The sequence below is a fragment of the Phaseolus vulgaris genome, chromosome 3, assembly GCF_000499845.2.
Source record: "Phaseolus vulgaris cultivar G19833 chromosome 3, P. vulgaris v2.0, whole genome shotgun sequence".
NCBI lineage: Eukaryota > Viridiplantae > Streptophyta > Magnoliopsida > Fabales > Fabaceae > Phaseolus > Phaseolus vulgaris.
In genome coordinates, this window is record NC_023757.2 from 20,369,336 (window position 1) to 20,379,409 (window position 10,074).

Below are 10,074 nucleotides of genomic sequence, written 5' to 3' on the forward strand. Positions count from 1 at the left end.
AGAACAAGAAAACCCAAGAGAGGTTAGGGTAGACCAACCCCATTTCCATGGAAAAGAAAATATAGAAGCTTGCCTAGATTGGGAAATGAGGGTAGAAAAATTGTTTGCTTCCCATAAAGAAAGAAAGGAAAGAAAAACACAAAAGAAGAGAGGGGAAGTCGAAAGGGAAGCTAAAGAAAAAGAAGAAAAAGAAAAGCATGAGAAAACCCTTGAAGAACAAAAAGCGTGGGAGAAGAGTGTTCCTTCCCACAAGGTCATTCAACAAGACCAAAGATTTAAAAATACCTTTGAAAATATGTGTCTTGTTGAACAACCTCAAAGCCTTACCTTTTGTAAAGGAACACTTGCAAGCCTAAGTGAAAAAGAAGAGTCTTTAAAAGAAGCTTGCATAGATAAAAATGAAATAGATTATTTCTCATATGTGCTAGGATATCACCAAGTGAATGTCAAGTTTTTTATAAGCATCTACAAAAAGAATTTTTTATGTGAAGTAGTGCCTAAAGAAACTTGTCATGTCTTATTGAGACAACCATTGCAAAGTGTACAAATCCTTATAAACAATGGTTGTCACAACGAGACTATCCTTACACATAAGAGAAAAAGTCTTCATGAAGGAGAACTCATGGGACAAATTAGAGTTGATAAAACTCTAGATCTTTTAAAAGGAAAACTTTTGTCCCCCATGAGAAAAGAAGTTCAAAGACATTACCTTAGGTACAATTCTTGTTTTCAAACTACGCCCAAGGCAATGTCTCATAAACTCTATACTCCTTCACCTTTTGTAAATGATCCTTAGGAAGATATAAATTTCATATTAAAACTCCCTAGAACAACAAAAGGTTGTGATTCAATCTTCATGGTTATGGATAAACTCTTTTCTAGAGAAGTGATACATCTTCATGGTTTATCTTCAAGCATAGTGTTGAATAGAGTTCCAAATTTCGCAAACCATGATTTGAGGATTTCCTTTGGAAAACTTGCAACTAAATTGCACACTTTAAATTCTTATCATCCTCAAACGCATGGTCAAAATATATTTGAAAATCTAGCTCTTTCTACTATGCCTAGAATAAACATGAAGTGCACACACAACTCTAGAGGTGAGCAAACATACCATAAAGTAGTTCACAAAACTAATTATATTTCTACTTTTAAAGTTATGTGTGGGTTCAATCATCTTTCTCCTTTTAAGTTGTTACCATCTTCTATAGGATTTATGCCTAAAGAGAAAGTAACCACAAATGAACATTTTAAAACACATAAGATGATTAGAGACCACACACAACCATTAAAAGAGAAACTTTGTCCAAGGTTGCCAAAACCAAAAGAAAAACAAAAATGGCAACCTAGTAAAATTAATTTGCAAACTAACACCTATGCCTTATTTTATTATTTCCATAGGTGGACGTTTGATCCAGGAGGACAAGCTTTCGCGAAACAAAAGGTTGCTATCCGAGATCAAGTCTGTAGATCTGAGGATAGATCTTCTCAAGAAGGAGGAGATGATGGACACCATCCAGCCACAATCATTCCCCTAGGAAGCAAAAGCATTGGATTTGAGGACAAATCCTTTTCAAGAGGGAGGGGATGATGGAAGAGGGTCAAGCACACCCTTCCATGAAAGGCAAGAGCCAAGTCAAGTTCGTCTAGAACAAGAAGACTTAGATCAAGATATGAATGGAAAAAGGCCTTATAGCACATATTTCGTGAAGGCCCATCAAGTGTAGTTTAGCTTTAAATGAGGTGTAAATAGCATAACCATGTGGACAATTGTTTAATTTTCTCCACATTAGAATTAAGGAAGCATTAACCTTGATTAGCTAAAGGTTTCGAGAAGCCTTTACTAATAAAGGACCATGTGCACCCATGTGCCATGTGCACCCATGTGCCATGTGCACCCATGTGCTTCACATTTACATTTCATTTGGCTTACATTTGTGTAGCATTTAGGTCATCAAATCTGGTCCTCCTTAGCCTATAAAAGGAGGAGCAACCTCGTGTATTGCAAGATTATGGTGAGTAAAGTTATGCTGCCAACATTGTGCCATGCTTTGCTTCTACCTAGTTTCTAGGCTCTAATCTTCATCTTCCTCACTTACCATAGGGTTGGCCGAACCTCCCTAATCCCATACATATCATGCACCTTCAAGATCACCATAGCTCCTAGGAGGATCTTGCACATACACATCCATGATTTCCGCACCATCTTTCACATGATTCTAAGAAGAGCTTCATGAATTTGCCATCATCTACACTCCCCCTAGCATCCCTTACTAAGTTCACCCCCCCCTAAGCTTCTACTGTACCGTCCCGTATCCGGAGCGTTGACTAAAGTCAAAGTCAAAGTCGACGGCTGGAGAGTCAAAGTCAACGCAAGGCGTCGCCTAGGTGGAGAGACGCCAAGAGGAAGCGTCGCCAAGGCAAGGCGTCGCCTAGGTAAAGGCGTCGCCCAACCAGGGCGTCGCCAGATCAAACAGTGCTGAAGCAAGGCAATCACGGTGTGGTTCCCCGATACACATGGGTAGGAAAGACCATGGAGGAGCGATGCCGTGAGAAGGCCTCAGGTCCCGATAACCCGGGCAGTGATAAAGAGAAGGAAAAGGTGGCTTCAAGGCCATAGTAATAGTACCAGTGTAGGGCAGCCTGACTCGTGAAGTGCTCCTCCCGCCCCAGAGACGTCTGTGGGGCAGATACGACTCAAGAGGAAAGTCACGCCCAGGGCAACCGGGTGCAGGGTACAAGAGGAAGGCAGATACGCTCTCAAAGTAAGTGACTAGATACTTGGGGGCATGAGTTGGCACCAAAAAAGTCACCCCTAGCGCAGTAGCACTCCCAAGCAGGAGGACTCACACGTAGAAACGTCCCCAGATGGGCAGAAACGCCCCAGATGGGGTCATGGCGTTGTGAGGCCCTCCACGTGTACGACGGCCATGCCAGAATAGAAACACCCTTTAGTCAGGTGCCAGGTAATTAAAAGTCATTCAATACTGTTTCCTTTCGAGCATTCAGGTACTATAATGGCTCCCGAGCGTTTCAACGTCTTAAATGCGCTACGTTTTCTAATTAAGCGCTTTAATGAGTGCGTTACGTTTGTGATTAAAAGCGCTTTAAGGTGCTTTAAATGCTTGGGTAGTTTAAATAGCGCAGAGAATGTTGGAAAAAGGGTTCGAACTTTCTGCGAATTTACCAGAGCTCTCTAGTTGCTTGCTCGTGCTTCATTAGTTACGAACAAGGGACTTGGGAATATTTTTGCCTGAAAGAGAGAACACAGATACACAGTACACAGTTATTTCTTACCACCTTCAGAGTGCCATACGCGGTGCTCAGAGACGGAGGTGAATAGTTTTGGTGTTTCTTGCTGGCTGACTTGAGCGTCGGAGTGCAAACGGCCGCTAGGGCGCCTCTTTGTCCTCTTTTTTGCAGGAATCCACAGGCAATCAGTGGGAAGGAGTCCCTAGCTGACGGTTGAGGTCGCGCACGAAGACGTCCCGGTCAATCGGACGGAACATCTACTATTTCTAAACTACAACTAAGGACGATTTTACAAAAGAGGTTTCTTATGTTTCCCTCTAAGCACCTTCCTAAAGACTATTCTATATATTTTCTACTTAAAGAGAGATATTCAAAATGAAGCCTATTATTGGAGAGTTTGTAGAATTCTTTATCTTTAGGCTTAGTCTTCTCTTTGACTTCTTTTAATTTGTGAGAAGACTAGAAGGAAGAACTTCAAATGTGTAGGTGAAAATCCTCTTCCTTCATTAATAAAATCCTCTCCTATTGGATATCCATCACACTCCCCGAGTTGGAGAGAATTCAACCTCGAATTCTGAAACCCTGCACGTAACAAAGTCAGTTTATGTGTACAAGTAAAAGTTGAAGACAAAGATAAACATGACTTAGCTTTAGGAAATGGTGGGATAGCAGAAAAGGAGGTTTGAAAAACTAACCAAGTTGGAAAATGTGTTTGGGAATGATGATATCTGTTGGAAAAAGACCTCTTAAATGGTGAAACCCATTAGGAGGTAAAAAATCATCCCTAACACGTTTTAACCAATTTGGTGTTGCAATAGGAACCTTAGGTAATGAAAAAGATAAAGAAGAAGAAGACCTTGGAGGGTCCATTTGAGGCATAGCACGAGTCAACATGATGGATTTAGTGGAGAAATGGTTTGACTCGGTAAAGTACTTACTTCTTTTCTTTCTCATTTTCTCTTTTAGTTTTCATTTTGATGTGGTCCTCATGAACTTCTTTGGGAGAGAAAGGTTTTAAGACAACCTTGCGCCCTTGGAAGGAAAAGGCATAGTATTGGATAGGCCATCATGTAAAACATGTCTATCATATTGCTAAGGCCTCCTAAAAGAAGATGAGTTTGCTTCCATGGGCACAACATCACATAAAACCTCATCCTTATACTTTCCTATTGTAAAGTTAATGAGGACTTGTTTGTTAACCATTATTTCACCTTCGGTACTTAACCATTGTAATTTATAAGGCTTGGTATGAGAGATAGTGGGCAAGGCTAACTTCTCCACTACTCTTGTTACTAGCCACGTTAGTGCAACTTCCTCCATCAATAATCAAGGAAGATAACTTGTTGTTGATAAGACATCGGGTATGAAAAATGTTTTCTCTTTGAGTATCATCCAAAGATTTTGGAATTGTTCCCAACATACGCCTTATCATCAACAAGTCACCTTCACAAGGACTTACACTCTCATTTTCACTTGATGGTTTAGAAGGTGAAGAATGCCTAGGTGAGTCGGAATCATGCTCACTAACTACAATGCCATCATGCACATACATATTTCGTTTAAAAGGGCAATTTGCAGCTATGTGACCATATCCTAAACATTTAAAGCATTTTTTATTTAGACGTTTTTGTTGGGGATTTAGGCCTAAAAGTAGATGGCTTTTATTGTATATATTTGATAGATGAGTCTCTAGATACTATATAATTGTGATACATATTGATCAAGGATTAGCATGAAAAGACCTGAAACTAGTTTTTTTTGTGGTAGTTGCATGAATTTAGTGTATATATTTTGATACATGAGTTTGTACATAGTATGTAATAGTGATAGACCTTGATTTTAAGAAATTTCTATGAAAGACTTGAAACTAGTTTTTTTGTAGTAGTTGCATGAATTTATTGTATATATTTGATAGATAAGTCTCTAGATACTATATAGTAGTGATAGACATTGATTTTCATGAAATTAGAATAAAAAGACTTGAAACTAGTTTTTTTGTGGTAGTTGCATGAATTTATTGTATATATTTTATACATGAGTCTCTAGATAGTATATAGTAGTGGTAGACTTTCCTTTTCAAGACATTAGCAGGAAAGATTTGAAACAAGTTTTTTGTGGTAGTTGCATGAATTTATTGTGTATATTTGATAGATGAGTCTCTAGATAGTATTATAGTGATAGACATTGATTTTCAAGAAATTAGGATGAAAAGACTTGAAAGTAGTTTTTTTGTGGTAGTTGCATGAATTTATTTTATATATTTGATAGATGAATCTCTAGATACTACATAATAGTGATAGACATTGATTTTCAAGAAATTAACATGAAAAGACTTGAAATTAGTTTTTTGTGGTAGTTACATCAATTTATTGTATATATTTGATAGATAAGTCTCTAGATACTCTATAATAGTGATAGACATTGATTTTAAAGAAATTAGCCTGAAAAGACTTGGAACAGGTTTTTTGTTGTAGTTGCATGAATTTATTGTATATATTTTATAGATGAGTCTCTAGATAGTATATTCATAGTGATAGACATTGATATTCAAGAAATTAGATGGAAAGGATTAAACTAGTTTTTTTGTCGTAAATGCATCCTTTTATTGTATATATTTGATAGATGAGTCTCTAGATACTATACAATAGTGACAGACATTGATATTCAAGAATTGCATGAAAAGACTTAAAATAGTTTTTTTGGTCGTCGTTGCATGAATTTATTATATATATTTGATACAGGAGTTTCTAGATACTAATAATAGTAATAGAGATTGATTTTTAAAAAATTAGAATGAAAAGACTTGAAATAAGTTTTTTTTTTGGCTATTGCATGAATTTATTGTATATATTTTATAGATGAATCTCTAGATAGTATATGATAGTGATACAGATTGATTTCAGAACTTATCATGAAAAGACTTGAAATTAGTTTTTCGTGCTAGTTACATGAAGTTATTGTATATATTTGATACATGAGTCTCTAAATAGTATATAATAGTGATAGACATTGATTTTCAAGAAATTAGCATTAAAAGACTTAAAACTAGTTATTTTCTCGTAGTTGCCTGATTTTATTGTATATATTTGATAGACGAGACTCTAGATAGTATATAATAGTGATAGACATTTGTACCGTTCCGTACCCGGGCGTTGACGAAGTCGAGGTCAAAGTCAGCGTCGAGGTCAAAGTCAACGTAAGGCGTCGCCCAGGTGGGGGTGACGCCAAGCACAGGCGTCGCCAAGAGGAAGCGTCGCCAAGAGGAAGCATCGCCAAGATAAGGCGTCGACTAGTAGGGTGTTGCCAAGGTGGAATGACTCAAAAGCAAGGTGACCACAACGCCACTCCCCGACACCCACAGGTAGGAAAGACCATGGAGGGGCGACGCCATGGGAAGGCCTCAGACCCCTGATAACCAGGGAATAGTGATAAAGAGAAGGAAAAGGTGCCTTCAAGGCCATAGTGACAGCGCCAGTGTAGGGCAGCCCGACTCGTGAAGTACCCCTGCCGCCCAGAGACGCCTTTGGGACAGATACGACTCAAGGGGAGGGTCACGCCCAGGGTAGCAAGGTGCAGGATACGAGAGGAAGGCATATACGCTCTCAAAGTGAGTGACTAGATGACTGGGGCATGAGTTGGCACCCAAAAAGTCACCCAAAAAGTTCGCTGGAGGGGAGAAAGGTCATCCGTACTTCCAGTGTCTTAAACGCAACAGCAGATTCCTTTGGACACAGGAGTGTGAGGAGGCCTTCATCAAGCTGAAGGAGTATCTGGCAAGCCCACCAGTCTTGCGAAAACCTCAGGTAGGCATCCCTCTTCGTCTATATTTCGCTGTGACGGAGAGAGCAGTCAGCTCAGTCCTGGTGCAAGAGCAAGACCAGACCCAGAGGCCTGTTTACTTTGTGAGTAAGGTGCTGCAAGGCCCTGAAACAAGGTACCAGGCCCTCGAGAAGGCTGCCCTGGCGGTGGTGTTTTCAGCTAGAAGACTCAGGCATTACTTCCACAGCTTCACAGTGGTGGTGATGACTGATTTGCCTATCCAAAACGTGCTGAAGAAACCTGATGTAGCAGGCAGGATGGTCAAGTGGGCGGTGGAGTTGTCAGAGTTTGACATTCAGTACGAGCCTCGAGGACCGATCAAAGGGCAGGTCTTCGCGGACTTTGTAGTCGAGCTATCGTCGATCGCGACACCTGCAGAAGGTTTAGGTTGCCGATGGGTGTTATCGGTGGATGGTTCCTCTAATCAGCAGGGGAGTGGCGCTGGAGTCATTTTGGAAGGCCCAAACGGGGTACTGATCGAGCAGTCCCTCCGCTTTGCCTTCAAGGCCAGCAACAATCAGGCGGAGTACGAAGCCCTGATCGCAGGAATGTTGCTAGCAAGAGAAATGGGAGCGAGAAACCTGCTGGCCAAAAGCGACTCTTTGCTGGTCACGGGGCAGGTTACAGGGGAGTTCCAGGCAAAGGATCCCCAGATGGCAGCCTACCTGGAGTATGTACAGCTCCTGAAGACGTCCTTCACCGAGTTTGAATTGGTGCACGTGCCAAGAGAGCAAAATGCCAGAGTAGACCTGCTTGCCAAGCTGGCCAGCTCAGGCAAGGGGGGGAAGCAGAGGACCGTCATTCAGGAGACCTTGAAGGTACCGCGAGCGTTTGTGTCGGACAACCAGGTACTTCATGTGTGCAAATCAATGGAGCGTCTGACGATCGGTCATCGGTCGTTGACTCAAGAAACGTTGAAAGCACCAAGGGTGAGAGCGCGACCGTCGAAGATCGATGAGTCGATGGAGGTCCGCGCGGTGAAGGAACCCGACACCTGGATAACGCCATACCAGTTATACTTAGAAGATGGCGTACTCCCACTCGACGTGGCAGAGGCAAAAAGGATAAAGAGGAGTTCAAGTAAGTTTACTCTAATAGATGGAAAACTCTTTAGATTTGGATTTTCTCATCCTGTGCAGATCTGTGTGGACGGCGAGCAATGCACCAGACTCATGTCTGAGCTGCACGAGGGGGTGTGCGGAAGCCACGTAGGTGGTCGCGCTTTGGCAAGTAGGATACTCCGCGTGGGGTACTACTGGCCAAAGCTAAAGGAAGACTGCGTAAGGTTTGCTCAGCGTTGCAAACAGTGTCAACTGCACGCAGATTGGCACAAGGCACCTCCTGAGGAGTTGAGGTCCATCCATAGCCCGTGGCCATTCCACACATGGGGGATCGACATCCTAGGACCTTTTCCCCTGACGATAAGGCAGATGAAGTTTCTCATCGTGGCCATCGAATACTTCACCAAGTGGGTGGAGGCAGAACCAGTCGCACACATCACCGCACAGAAAGTCGAGCACTTCGTCTGGAAGAACATCATCTGCCGCTTCGGAATACCCAAGAGGCTGGTCTCCGACAATGGCACCTAGTTCACAAGTCATCAGCTGAGGAAGATGTGCGAAGAGTTAAAGATACAAAAGGTTTTCGCTTCAGTGGAACACCCACAAACCAATGGGCAGGTGGAGTCGGCCAATCGAGTACTGCTTAGGGGGCTGAAGCGAAGACTAGACAAGGCCAAAGGAGGCTGGGCAGAGGAGGTCCCCAGAATTGTATGGTCTTATCATACCACCCCACAGTCCAGCACCCATGAGACACCCTTCAGCCTTGTCTACGGGATAGACGCCATGATCCCCGTGGAAATACAGGAGAGCTCCCCCAGATTCTTGAATTTCATTGCTGAAGAGTCCAATGAAGAACGAAAGGTGAATCTCGACCTGCTGGACGAAGTGCGAGAAGAAGCCAGGGTCAGTGCTGAAGTCGTAAAGAGAAGAGTAGAGCGGAGGCACAACTCTAAGGTGAGGCCCAGGCGCTTCCAGGAAGGTGATCTGGTGATGAGAAAGGCGCATCAGAATGAGGTGGAGAACAAGTTGTCTCCAAAGTGGACAGGCCCGTACAGAGTGGTTGAGACGTTGGAGAACGGAGCCTATCGGCTAGAAACTCTGGAGGGAGGAGCAATCCCCAGAACGTGGAACGCCATCCATTTAAAATTTTACTTCAGTTAAGTTGTAAAGTAGTTGCGTTCTCGCGCTAAAAGATACATGCTTTGTATGTGGTGGAAACAGTTGAACAGACAAGGGGGCACTCTTTTTCCTAAGGAGGGTTTTTAACGAGGCCACCCAATTAAAGAAAAAATTTCCAGCATGTCAAGTGTGCGCAAGTATTAAAGTTAAAATCCTCCTTGCCCCAGGTGCAAGTGCAGGTGATCGGTTAGGCCTTGCTTGCCCTAGGCGCAAGTACTGGCACCAATCTAAGTCTTCCTCACCCCAGGTGTGAGCGCAGGCAGCTAAGGGTTTGAAAAGCCAGGGGTGCTAGTAAGACCAAGGGAGGGAAAGGAAAGATTTTGACAAATGTCCTTACCCACTTGGCATACACCAATATTGGCCCAGTAAGGCTCTTAGTCCAAAACCCTCTTCACCCCACGAGTGAGGCAGGGAATGAACGACTCAATCCGCCGAAGGGTGATGACCTTGGGGAAAGTAAGAGGGGTTAGCGAGAAACACTTTTCTTTCCCCAAAACGAGGCATCACCTCGAGCGATCGATGTCAAAATCCTCTATGCACTTAGCGCTAGAGCGATAGAGAAGATAAGTGAAGACCAAAGAACGATCACTGATGAGTCGTCAGTGATCGGTTAGTGGTGCAAAGCAGCGCACAAGAACTGTTAAACACAAAGATAAGGGAGTAGCTAGTCGTGATCAAGTAGAGGCCAAGATCAAAGGAGGCAGATCGCGCTAGGCCTAAGCTGGTTCACACTTAGTCGTGCGCAAAGGGAAAGACAAAGCTT